Source organism: Choloepus didactylus, chromosome 2 (assembly GCF_015220235.1).
Source record: "Choloepus didactylus isolate mChoDid1 chromosome 2, mChoDid1.pri, whole genome shotgun sequence".
Classification (NCBI taxonomy): Eukaryota; Metazoa; Chordata; class Mammalia; order Pilosa; family Megalonychidae; genus Choloepus; species Choloepus didactylus.
Window position 1 is genome coordinate 66,129,033 of NC_051308.1, and position 14,165 is coordinate 66,143,197.

The window sequence follows — 14,165 nt, forward strand, 5'->3', positions numbered from 1 at the left end:
GGTTTACATTTTAGGAAATTTTGAAGAGAAGGAATATATATTTTTTACACCCTGTATGTTAGTTAATTTATATTGAAGAACAAATGCCACTGACGTACACTTCTAGATTGTGCTTTCAAAATTAGTCATACAAATTAAGCTTTGTCAGAAATTTCTATTATGCTTTGATTGAATTTTAAGAAATTTTAGACCTTGAGAAATTTTAAGAAATTTAAAGATGCAATATATTCCTGTTAGAGGGCTTTCCTCAGAATCATGACTTCAACCTTCACCTGTATGAGGGAAGTGGCATTTCTTTTGGGAGTTGCAGCCCTGTTAAATCAGTAGGGTTTTGTGCGATAAACAGAAAAGACTATTTATTTCAAATATAAAGGGCTTTAACAGAGAGATGTATATATTTAAAAATTGTTGTTGAAAGAAGAAAAACTCTTTCCCATGCTTCATGGTCATATCTCAGCAGCTTCACTCCAGAGATTTGGAAACAGCTACTAGCACCCAAAGGTGCAAACTGCAACAAAATAAATGTTAACATCACAACTCTGATAACTAGTGACAAGACAGTGGAGAGTGGCTCCTACAAAATCTCATGCCTTCATATGTCTGTATTTTTTAAAAATATAGCCTCCAACTCCCTTCCACTTTGCGAGTGTTGTGCAAATGTACCTCATTGACACAGTCTAAGTTGTATCCAGAATCCTAGAAACAAAAGAGTACCCCAACCACCATGACAGAATGGAGATTACAGAAAGAGTGAAAATGGCTGTTGAATGCCAAAGATCCTTTATTTTGTGCCAATGTATCCCTCAATTACTTCCCTGCCAATAACTTATTTGTGGCTCATAATTCATCCCAGTGGTTTGTTAATAGTATCATAAACTTGTCTCTTTGTATTTAATATTGATTTAACATTTTTACCACATACATCAATCCATCTTCCACAATTATACCATTATGATATTTCTATTTTTTATTGTCTCTGGAATGAATCCAAACTTTATTTTGTCATACATGACTCTTCATGACTTGGCTCTTGGCAACCTTCCCAGGTGTATCTCTTGTCTCTCTCCTGCAATCTGTCCTTCAGGCATATTAAAATACTTGAATCCTCTCAAGTCACTCATGTTCTACATGATTCCTTCATGTCTGACCATGTGAATTTCCTTTTTATCTGGTTACTCTTTCTCCTGAAACCACATCAGTCATCATTTAAAAGTCATCACATAAAGTTTCTTCTCTAGGATATTTTTTAATCTCCTGGCAAGTCTATATTATATGCCCTTACCATGGTGACATTAGCCTCCTGTGTACAACCGCTACCTTGTTATTCATTATGGGTGTTACAAAAATTGTTCGGTTGTCTATAAGCCCCGCCTTATTACAAAACCCCAGATGTCCATATCTGAGAAATTCAAAAGGTATTTCTTTCTAGGCACATTTGAATCTGTCAACAGTTTTAAAAAATTTACACTTGATGATCAAGATGATGATGTCTGAAAACCAATAACTGTAGAAATATTTAAGCATTCTTAAAAGTGCCCTTAGGTTACTTAGATTTCTGAGACGGACAGAAAACTTCAAGTATAGAATATAGAAGGCATTAGGTAATTTGCAGAGAAATGCTTTATAGTGATGAGAAAGAGCTGCATAGAGGTGAACATAAGCTATATAGGTTTACAGTCATAAGCATGGGGAATGTGTGCTGATTTTAAGAAAGAACATATTGCCCAGTCATGTGCTGTGCCTAGAAAGAAATTTTACCAAAGATTCAGCATGAAAGATTACTTTTGACTGGTGTCTCTGTATGGGATGAGAGTATGGCTAGATATCGGATGGATATGAAATAGAATGATTATTTGAAATCAGAACATAAGTTATGAATTTTGTTATTTCATGGCTTCAGAAGAACTGGCTTCTAGTTTCATCTAAAGAGTACTGTGTTGGATATTGATTCTTTCTGGCAATGTGAGTTTTTTGGAGAAACTTATGCTTTTGATTGACTAGCCAACCTTGCATATATTATTTATCATATCCAGACCAGGCTATACTAATATATATCTTCAATAAGACTATTTAATATTAAGGAATAAGGTAAATATATTATCCCATTTATTAATAGTTTGAACCTTAAATTCTAGCTTGATTAAATAGAGCTCAAAACTCTAAATATAAAAATATAAGTGCAATTTATGATATTGCCAGATCAATTGTAAAGTGATACATAATGAAAAAAATGTCAATGAACATACAAAAAAGAGAAAAAATTGTTTAAACTGAAGATATAAGAAAAAAATTATATAAATTATGTTGTACCACTTAGAATACTTGCTGCTCTAAAATTAGATTTTAAAATGTATTTCATCATTGTCCTTTAAAATTAATCAGAACTGTGATCAATAAATACAAAAACAATAATGTAATAATTTATATAACATTTGGTAAGTTCTAAATTTCATTTTATAATGAAAAATATATTCTAAGATGGATTTTAAAATTCAATTTGGTGGTGTCAGTTTTTGTGATAAACAGAAACAAAATTCATTTCAAAAGTTTTAGCAATCAATGCTAATCATCATAATTGAATCTGGACCACAGTCTTCTACATCTCCATGAATAGAGTGGAAAAGATGCTTTAAATAAGGTAGCGTCTGTTCATTCGTGAGTGCACACTAAGCTGTGCCAACACCTTAAAACTTTAAAACCTGTTATATTTATATTTTGTAATTATATATCTTAAGCTTCTAATAATTCATCAGCTTAAGATGCATAGTACATATATTCATTGAAAATATTGCCCTCATTTGGATAAGCATTTCTGATCCTGTTTTTCCCTATGGCTATCGGCTGTTAAACATGAGTATTTATCAAATATCATATCTGGTAACAATTTTGTGATTAATTATTTTATTCCAATAGTAAATCAAAGAGATTGCCTGCAGTCTTTGCCAACTTGGCCTACATAATAATATGTACATGTGTGCACACACACACAGCATATGTATGCCCCCAAAATACTCACAAGGCTGAGGTTTAACAGATTGTGTTGTTTCCCAATTTTATTTATGTGGGTAAATAGAAAGGTATGTGATGTAAGATATTTAAAGAGGTTTTAGGACTACATTAGTTTAAGCAAATTGTCTTCTTTCCCAAATAAGAAGTAAACAATTATCATCTTTAACAACATGTACTTTTGCCTGTAACTAAAAGCAAAGTAAAAAGTCAGGTGTCTAAAACAACTATGGGGGAAAATATGTTCAAAAAATAGATTTAAAGAGAATTATGATGCTTGGAAGAACACTTGTAAGTAATTATAAGTTTTAAATTTTGGCTATAGAAAACTATAAACAAAAATAACAAATATATGTTTACATAAACATATTGTGACTACATAAAATTTAAATTTGGTTTTAGAAAACTATAGACTAGAGCTGATGGAGACAGCTACGCTTCTGTTAGTTCACATAAGATACATCATAAATTAATTTTTATTACTAGGTATAAAGTATTTTATAACAAAAAATCATTTCAATAAAATGTTTTCATTTGGTTAGTTTAGAATTGTTGACTTTGTGTTTTCAAAAGTGAACAAGTAAATAAGTGAAATGCTTATAAGACCCAATCAAATGGAGCAAGAGTATTCCATTTTTAGAAAGAAGACACATTACTCTTGAAACCCAAATAAATCCAAAGAATTATAGCCAGATAAAGCTATAAAAACAGAACTGAATATTGATAAAATTGGTATTTATATTGATAATAAACTTCAGTATTGACATATCTATACTCACTATAGCAAAGATATATACCATTTTACACACACACACACACACACACACACACACACACACAGCAGGGAAACCCAATAACGTGCTCCACCAGCCTCAACACTAACTTTGGCTCAACTTCCAGAAAATTCCCACATTACTCTACTTGCTGCTAGTGATATTGACCTGTACACTGTCAGCCTGATGGCAGAAGAGATCCCAGACTTCTCTTTCCTTTCCCCAAAAATACTTCCTCATTACCACCAACACTACTGCTTTTAGCCAAAAGATGACACTGTCCAAAAGATCAACTAAGCTACTGCCATCATTTTCCACATTTGTTGATCTCAGTCACAAAAGGAAACTGAGAATCCCAGATAACCCCTCCTCAAATCTTATTCCCTTCTTCTTAGGGGTCTGACTCATGGAGAAGAGCAATCACTCTTTTCTCCCATTCCCTTTACTGCTACCTGCAATTCTTGGACCTCCATTACAATAGTACCCTGTAAACTTCAAAAGCTTCCTCTCAATTTTATTAAAATCTTTCCTAAAATCGAAATCAGATGCTTCCCTGAGGATAGTGTATCTTTTGAAGCTTTCTTTTGCCACGGGTTCTGAATACTATCTAGGCATCCTCTTATTCCTCAGTGTTCTTTCCAAGATATTTTCCTCTTCTTTCCCCTCTTATGTATTTATTTTTGTCTTTCTTCCATCTGTTCCTTTTTCTCCTTCAGAATCATTTACTGTATCTGTAATCTCTCAAAGTCTCTTATCTTTTGTATTTGAGGTAATTTTTGTAGTCACTTTTCCAGACCATCACTTTAATCCTCAATAAGAAAGAAAGAAAGGAAGAAAGGAAGAAAGGAAGAAAGGAAGAAAGAAAGAAAGAAAGAAAGAGAAAGAAAGAAACTACCTCATCTTTTAAACTGTTTACTCAGTGTTTTTTTTTTTTTTTTTCTTTTTTAGTTTATAAATCATGTTTTAAGTTTAGGAAGTCTTAAGCTTCTTTAGGACTCTTCATAGTACTTTTTTTTTTCTTTTTCATATGTCCACATTATTCCACCTACATGTCTGTATAACTGGTTTTGTGTTCTGATTTTTTGAAATTAATTCTTCTTTAACTGAATCACTTAAGATGGAAAGTTATTCAAATTTCATAATTAGGGCTCAAGTATAGGTATTAGGGCACCCCTATTGCTGGCACTCCTACAGGGAATTGTCCTGGAGTTTAGTGTCATCTAGCAATCCTCTCCAGAGACAGTAGCATTTAATCAGCATGTGTTAAGTATTATTTACTGTACACTTAAAACTAATTATCTTACTATAATAGTCAAAATTCAGAGGTCACAAATTTTCTGTTAGTAAAAAGCTATTTGGTAGCTTATTTATTAATGTAAAATACAAGTAAAGAGGTCAAATTTAATTACAGTAAATTTGAATGATTTTTAAGAAAAATGTTGTTTTTAACCTTACTAGTAACTATGTAGGAATGGCTCTACTAACATTTTCAGTTAGTACTTCCTGAAATTAGTTAAATTTTGCTTTCATGATTATTTAAATAAACATACTAAACATTCATATGTAAGTCAGGAGTGACATGCTTCTCAATAATTTTCCTTTTAAATAATTTTATTTAGAATTTTAAATTTCTGAGAAGGTTTTATTTTAATGGATGATCACCTGTAAATTATTGTGGCATTTAAATAGTAAGGCCAAAATTATTTAGCTTTTAAAACTTAAGTGTAAAAAATAAAACTAACCTTGTAAACTGCAATACAATTATCTGGGTAGATAGAAAAAATGGAATTAGTCTAAAGTATTGAAAACTGAATATTGGCTATTTCCTTCTTCTCCACAAATCAGTAGATATTGGAGTTCCTTAACATCTTGTTGTAGGTCTCTCTTTTTGTCATTTTATATTTGGTTTTGGATGGCCTCATCGAAAAGCCTTATATAACACCTATGTTCAAATCACTCATAAATGTATATCTCTAGCCTTGAACTTTCTTTTTAACTGCAGCTCATTGACTAGGACCTCTTAGAAATTTAACAGCTTCTGCAAATTCAAAATATGCCAACAAGTACACAATATTCCCCTCCCTCCTTTCCCCACCGCCATATTAGCCTCCTTCCATTATTTCCTATTGTACTGATTTGGATGTATTATGTCCCTCATGTTTTTTGATGCAGTCTTGTGGGGGCAGGGGAGGTAGTGTTGATTAGGTCAGAATCTATTAATTGAGTGTTTCCATAGAGATGTGACCCAATCAACTTGGGCAAGACCCTTGATTGGATAATTTCCATGGAGGTGTTACCCACCCATTCAGGGTGGGTCTGAATTAAATCACTGGAGCCATATAAAAGAGCTGACAAACAGAAGGAACTCAGAGCAGCTGTGAATGACATTTTGGAGAGCAGCTTAGAGAGATACTTTGAAGATGGCCATTGAAAGCTGATGCTGACAGTGTGGAGAATGCCATTTTGAGATGCAGCCCGGGAGCAAGCAGATGCCAGCCACATACCTTCCCAGTTAACAGAGGTTTTCCAGATGCCAATGGCCTTTCTCCAGTGAAGGTACCCTATTGTTGATGCCTCGCTTTGGACACTTTACGGCCTGAAGACTGTAACTCTGTAAGCAAACAACCCCCCTTTATAAAAGCCAATCCACTTCTGTATTTTGCACAATGGCAGCATTAGCAAATGAACAGATTTTGGTATCAGAAAAGTGGGGTACTACTGAGTTTGCAAACACCAAACATGTTGGAATGGCTTTTTAAATGGATAAGGGGAAGATTCTAGAAGAATTATGAGGAGTTTGATAGAAAAGGACTAGACTGTTTTGAAGAGACTGTTAGTAGAAATATGGATTCTAAAGATACTTCTGATGAGGCCTTGGACAGAAAGGCTGAATGTGTCATTGCAAACTGGAAGAAAGGTGATCTTTGTTTTAAAGTGGTGAAGAATTTGACAAAATTGTATCCTGATGTCAGATGGAAGGCAGAATTGGAAAATGATTAGCTGGGATACTTAGCCGAGGAGTTCTCTAAACTATAAGTGGAAGATGTAGCCTGGCTTCTCCTTGCAGCTTACAGTAAAATGTGACAAGACAGAGATAAGCTGAGAAATGAACTCTTGGGTAAAAAGAAACCAGAAATTGATGGCTTGGAAGATTCTGAGTTTCCAGAAATTGAAACCCCAAAGGCTACAGCCCCAAGTGAGGATTTAATCAAACATGAAATTCAATGCCATTTCAGTACAAGCCAGGATTCAGTTTTATCCAGAAAGGATTTGTTGAAAGTTCTATTGTCTGATGGTTTTGACCCCTGTGTGCTTCATGCAAAGCCAACAAGATTTTTGTGAGATCTTTTTAGATGGAGTCACTGCTGTTCTGGACTGGAGGGGACAGACAAGGATCAAATTGAAGGAATAATTTCTTCAAGGACAGAGTCAAGGAGATTGAGGTCTGGAGTCAAGAGGTCTTGGGCAGGGAGAGGAGAATGGCCCACACACATGGAAAGGGTGAGTTTGCCCTGGAGGCAGAGAGTGGGCCTTCTGCCTCGATGCTCAGGAAGGGTGCTGCCACCTCAGTCCTCAGGTTGGAGCACATTCCCCAGGGATTGGGGAGAGCCTGGCCACCACCCTGCTCTTCAGAGAAGGGAGAGCCTTTGCCTGGAGAGGCAGAGTCTGGGTGGCACCACCATGTTTGAGGAGGGTGGGGCTGAGAAGAAGGTGGTCTCCCCAATGTACGGATATGTTGGAGCACTCTGCCCAGTGTTGAGAGAGAAAAGGGCTGCCCCAAAGGCCCTTGGAAAGGGTTGGTCTCCTGCTTTCTCAAGCCCCAAGGATAAAACCTCAATTGATAAATGACTCTCAGACTTTGAAATTGAATGAAGTTTGCACTGCAGGTTTTAGGAATTGTTTGGGTCCCTTAAACCCTGTTTTCCTTTCAGTTTCTCCTTATGGCAATGGGAACATTTACCCTATAACTGTCCTTCCTTTGTATATTGGAAGTACATAACTAGTTCTAAATTTCATAGGTCCACAGCCAGGGGGTAATTTTGCCTTAAGACAGACCATGCCTGTAACTGATATTGACGGGATCTTGTATTTACCTATTGTTACTGAAATGATTTAAGTTTCTGTAATATTATGATGGGATGAATGTATTTTGTATATGGAAAAATCATGTCATTTTGGGGTTGAGGGGGTGGAACGTGCCAGTTTGGATGTATTATGTCCCCCAAAATGCCATGTTCTTTGATGCAATCCTGTAGGGGCAGGGATAGTAGTGTTGATTAGGTTGGAACCTATTAATTGAGTGTTTTCATAGAGATGTGACCCAATCAACTTGGGCAAGACCCTTGATTGGATAATTTCCATGGAGGTATTACCCAATCCCTTCAGGATGGGTCTGAATTAAATCACTGGAGCCATATAAAAGAATTGACAAATCGAAGGAACTCAGAGCAGCTGTGAGTGATATTTTGGAAAGCAGATTAGAGAGACATTTTGAAGATGGCTGTTGAAAGCTGATGTTCACAGTTTGGAGAATGCCACTTTGAAATGCAACCTGGGAGCAAGCAGATGCCAGCCACATGCCTTCCCAGTTAACAGTGGTTTTCCAGATGCCAATGGCCTTTCTCCAGTGAAGATACCCTATTGTTGATGCCTTACCTTGGACACTTTATGGCCTTAAGACTGTAATTCTGTAACCAAATAAACTCCCTTTATAAAAGCCAATTCACTTCTGGTATTTTGCATAATGGCAGCATTAGCAAGCTGGAACACCTGTCTTGGTGAATGGTACCACCATTTATCTAATGATAAACACTTGGATTTCAAAATCATCTTTAACTTCTTTCTCTCTCTCCATCCTCATATTCAAGTCACCACCAATGCATGTCTATTTTACTTTCTAAATATCTCTGAAATTCATTGATTTCTTTCCATCTCATTTGCCATAACTTAATCTTGCTTGGGCTTCAAAAAGTAATGTTTTGACTATATCCTCACATCATCACATTCTCTATTGCTCCCCTCAATCCACACAACAGGCTCAATTATATTTTTGAAAGTCAAATCATGCCCCTCTCTCATCAACAATACCCTTTCTGTCTCATCTCTCTTTCATGGCTTTACATTATTCTTAGGAAAACATATAATTCAAATGAAGAAACTAAAGGACCCTTAATACTCTGGCTCCTCTGTATCTCCACAGGCTTATATCTCTCCAAACTTCTCCTTCCATCCCTGTGCTCAAATAAACTGGCACCTGCACATATCATTAATTTACATTCTCTTTCCCATCATAAGGCCTTTGCAGATGCTATTTCTTTAGCCTGAAACTCTTTCTCTTCTTGTCCATCTTACTGTTGTTAAACTTTCAAAACCTGTTGTGATTATAATGCTTCTTCAAGAAAATGTTCACTTAATTTCTTTGCTTATTAAATTCCCATGTTGTAAATTCTCCAAGAGTCATCTATTCTTCTTTTGAACGTATCTTAGTGGAAATATTCAAATATTTGCATTAATATTTTATTAATATGGGTGTTCTTGACAAGATCATGAAATTCACAATGACGGAGACCAAATCTCTCTTTACTCACTACTTTACTCACAGTGCCAAGTACAGTTTCTGTACATAGTAAGTCATTATTAAATGAATGAATAAATACCTCCACTATAGCAGTACTGGTTCAAACGTAATTTTTGAACTGAATGTGCTTGTCATTTAAACATTCTGTTATGTAAAACAATACAAATGAAAGTTAGAAATACTTCCAGATCTTGTGGCAATCATTTATAACAGTGACAAATATTCTTAAATACTGTTATACACAAGATATCATACTGGGTACATTTAGGGCCTAGAAGAGCATAAGACAAAAATTGTCACTTCTTCTGATTTGATGAAGAAGAAAGACAAATAGGCATTTTAAACAAAAGTTGGTAAGAATTTTAATGAGAGAAGTATAGTTTTATGTGGAATTAAAGAATGAAAGGCACATAACTTAATTTTGGAAAAAAAAGAAAATGTGCCAAAGAAATTAAATTTTAATCTAAAATTTAAGCCTTACAGTAAGAGGGAGAGAGAAGAGAAGGTGGGGGAAGAAGAAGGAGAAGGAGAAGGAGGAGGAGAAGGAGAAGGAAGGGAAAATAAGGAAGAAGGGGAAGGCAGGAAAACTTCCTGGCAGATTGAAGAGAAAGTGGAGATACTCTGGCACACCAGAAAAGATGTGGACAATTGAGGATGGAGGAAGTTCAGTAAAACTGAGAGCATAATGCAGAAGCAAAGTGAGACTGAAGGGGGAAACCAGAAGTATCAAACATATATGCAGATTAGGACTGGGTTTCACAGTGTACTGTTGGCAGATGCCAACATGTTGGTAGGTCCCCCAAAGAAAGTTTCTATAATACTTGAACAAAAATATATTTGTGTATTTCTTTAGATTTCTGTTGTCTTACAGAGTAAAATGCAATAACATAATATAAAGATAAATAGATGAATAAATTAAGCAGAAATAGAAAAAAAATACATAAATCTAGGGAAACTTCCAATTAGAAATGCAAAAACTTGATAATAAAACAGGAAAATAGAAAACTATAGCTGGTAGTGAAAGCTAATAAAGTAGTATTTATTAGATAAATTCCATGTGAAAATTTACATTGACAATTATGTTTTCTTAAAATACTTTTTAACTTAAACTATTTTTATAAATAGGAGAATACTTGAATAATTCTCCAGAAAATGCAGTTAGGAGGCATAATGCTTTATATTGTTTTACAATAACACTGATGATGTTTTCTATTTTCAAGTTTTCACCAAATAGAAGCCAAGTTATTTCAGATTACTTAATGGTAGACATTTTTAGCTTTGTTTATTACAAAAGTTTAAAATATACTGAAAATAAAATTAAATTATTGAATTTGAAATTATTGTCGAAGTAAACTTAATTCTAGTATGCAAAACAAGGCAATTTTATGAGCAAGTTGAGTTATGCATAATACAATTTTAATGATCCTTAACAAACCCTAGCCAACTGAGTTATAAATAATTAAAATTTATATAACAGCTTTTAGGTCTGCAATGGTAACAAAAATAAAATTGACATACTTTTACTGTACACCCCAATTTAATTTGTCCTCAAATGTCCATGTTCTACCTCAAAAGATTTTTTGCGTGTGTTCATGTCTTCAAAATTTCCACTAATTTTTACATTTTGCTGTAGTGGTATATTGGAGCATAAAATGGCTTCCAGTGTTCCTATAGTCTTTCTCTTCCATTTATTTTTAAAATTGTGAGTATTCGTTTCCTTGATATGGAAAATATCTGGACATGGAAAATAAGAATAACAGTTTATTTTTTGGAAACTACCTATCCAGAAATTTACAATCTAGAGATAAAGATAGACAGCCATTCTGATATGAATTAAGCTCTGCTTTAGATTTTAATGTAGAAAAATAGAGAATATTGGCTGGACTTCTGGCTATGACCGTATGAAGAGGTTGGGCATACTTAACCATGTGATACTTACGCAAATTAAAAAATGTGAATACAATAAATAAAAATACACATTTTACAAGTGTATTTTAAAAAATTACATTTATTTCAACCAAACTTTGGAAGGAGGAGATGGAAATGGTGAATGGGTTAAATGTGAATAAATGAAATAAAGCCAGAGAAGGACTTTCCCAGAACCAACTAGGAAAATGTACCTTGAACTAAAGGATATGATTAAATCAACTTGTTATCTGGATTCAGAATATAATCAAAATAATTGCTTCTATTTCAGTTGAGTTTATTCTGCCATGATTACATGATAGTTGTAATGAATGTCCACTTTATTTCCAACAGTTAATATTTATTGAATTCCTATATGTGCATATTTTATTTTGAAATTAGCAGAACTGCTGATCTTTTCCATTACAATAACGTATGTGCATTTTTAATTTTTTAGATTTTATTTTCTAGAGAATTCAATAGCCCAAATATTGTTTCTTCTCCACAAAACTCAATTTCTAAACAAATGCAATTTAGAGTACTTTCCATCTTTATTTGATAAAAATGAGAAACATTTTAAAATAATCAAATTGAAAATTAATAATTTATTTGAAGAGCAAATATATGTGGATTGTCATCATAATCACACAATGGAAATTATAGTGAAGAATGATTTACACAACAAAATAAGCCTCCCTACCGTTCACAACTTGGAAGGAATAATGAGGTTGCACCATATAGTATTGCTATACTTGAAGACTGAAAAGAATCGAGTAAAGTGATCTTATATGGTTCAACCCATACTTGTAGTAATATAAGTCTGATGAACATTAGAACACTAAGACTGAAAAACAAATAGCACAAAGCTATGCCAGAAAGAAAATGCTATCTGAACTGCTTGTGTTAACTTCTTATTGAAACTAATAATTAGCAGAGGATACAATGACTAAATGAAAATGTTATTACTTTATTTTGGGAAAATTTTCATCTTGATATGTCAGATCACTAAAAATTCCATATGCATATACTGTGCTTAAATCCATATTAAAATGACTTTATTAAATTATAATAAATTGTTGACTTAATATAATTAAAACAATTGATTAAGCTGAAAAATAAGTAGTATACAGAAACTTTCAAAACAAAATCCTTATTATGATTAACTTGCTGCATTGAATACTTGCTTTGGAATTTATTGAATTTTGTACTCCTTTTTTCTCACTCTCTTTTTTGAAATAGACTTTAAAGTATCACATTATATTTATGGTTATTACTTTTTTGTCTACACTTTTATGGTGGTTATTTTCATTTCAAGTAATAGGGTGTGTAGGTAATATAGACTTAGGCTGCATTCTAACAGAAAATAGTATCCAGAAACATTCCTCATTGAGACAGAGATCAATCCACTAATCAAATACAACTCTTTACTTTGCGGAATTCTGGGAAATTAAATAAGAATTGTATAAAGATTACTAGCAAATATTTTGGGAAAATCATCAATGGAAAACAAAGTTTAAGTAAAATATTTCCAAGTATACATTTTTGTGAATAAAGAATAAGTAAAGACCGAGGAATATAAGAATTGGGGTGATTTTTCTGGGAGCCCTAGCATATTTGCTCTCTCCAACCACTTCTCTTCCCACCTAACCCAGCCTCATCAGATGGTCTCCTTCCTGGGCACCTGGAAGCTAGTGGACATCAGGAACTTCGATGACTACATGTAATCTCTCGGTGTGAGTTTTGCATCCAGGCAGGTGGCCGTCATGGAAAAGAAAGGGAACACTATTACCATAAAGACACAGAGCACCTCCAAGAACACAGAGATCAGCTTCAAGCTAGGGATGAAGTTTGTTGAGACAAGAGCAGATGACAGGAAAGTCAAGTCCACTGTGACACTTGATGAAGGCAAACTTGTCCACATGCAGTGTGGGAGCCAAATGATGGAAAACTCATCCTGACACTTACCCATGGCAGTGTAGTTAACACTCGCATTTACAAGAAAGAGGCATAAGCCTGCCCATTCCATCTCTGACTGCTCCTCTGCCAATAAGACACCCGGGGACTCAGCACCAGATTGCCTCATCTTTTTCTCTAACATGCTATATAAATCTGCTTTGGCTGGAGAATTCTCTTGAATCAGGTGGCACCAGCATGCATCCAGTTTGAGTTCCCGTGGAGTAAGCATGTTTGTTTTTTTAATTGCATCTAAAGAGTGCTCTGAGGTCAATAAAGCAAAGCCCAAGGCCAAAAAAAAAAAAAAGAATTAGAGAAATAGCAGTGCAGTAGGCAACAATAACTGCTTATGTGTATTTAAAATATTAAATATTTTAGTAAACTGAAAGATTTATTACTTGATGCCATGAAACTTAAAACCACAGAACCTAATTTTTTGATAAAGTTAAAAAGAAAACAAACCCAGGAACTAAGCTTGATAGTAGCTTACTTAGTTATGATCCTAAGACCTAAGAGAAATCTTCTTTAAGGGATTTTATACCATATGATGAAAATCTGCATATGCATTAGGTAAACATTTTGAATGTGGTGATATGGGAAGTCTGCAAAGAAATGTTCAGTGTCAGAGCTCATTCATCTCCAAGCAACTACAAGGACAGATGTGCTTTCCATATGCTCATTTTTTTAAAAAAGTCATATTAGGAGTACAACAGGTTAAGTGTGAAAGAAAAAACAGAAAATTGTTGGCAGAGTTTAGAATGATTATCTTCTCACTTTAAAATATACAGCTTTGAAAAGAGATTATGATAATGGAATTTTGTAGAAGAGCTTTTATAAAAGACATTTACGCTTGTGGTGCAAATTATAGCAGTGATACGAGACTTCAGAATTAAAGTCAAAAATACTTATAGAATATGATTCAGTTTTTGTCTTAAATTCTTATAATTGAT

At 34.1% G+C, this 14,165-nt stretch overlaps 1 pseudogene; it reads left to right on the top strand.

Annotated features, from left to right (window-relative positions):
• The first annotated feature begins 12,923 nt into the window (after window positions 1–12,923).
• LOC119516161 lies at window positions 12,924–13,273 on the top strand (annotated as a pseudogene).
• The last annotated feature ends 892 nt before the right edge of the window (window positions 13,274–14,165 follow it).